This window comes from Plasmopara halstedii (assembly GCF_900000015.1).
Source record: "Plasmopara halstedii genome assembly, contig: Scaffold_3120, whole genome shotgun sequence".
Lineage (NCBI taxonomy): Eukaryota > Oomycota > Peronosporomycetes > Peronosporales > Peronosporaceae > Plasmopara > Plasmopara halstedii.
In genome coordinates this window covers 1126127-1126417 of record NW_020190023.1, presented here as the reverse complement: position 1 = coordinate 1126417, position 291 = coordinate 1126127, and positions in this window count along the sequence as shown.

Below are 291 nucleotides of genomic sequence, written 5' to 3'. Positions count from 1 at the left end.
ACCAATACCTAATTCCCTTGAAAGTACAGTAGTGCTCAAATCCCTTCTTCACCTGAACCTGAATTCTTAGAGGATCCTTATAAGAAATGTTTGCCATGCAATACAGTGGAGGACGCACTTGTTATTGGTTTTTAAGTAGGTGAAGACATACTTGTTTCCACGAAAAATCTTTGAGATGGCAGCTCGCTTTCCTCGACATCATGGTCACGGTGAAAGGTGAAAATCTAAAAATGCAGTGATCGCATTTAGCTTATACCCAGAACTGAAGAATTTTGTTTGTCAAGTAACCTG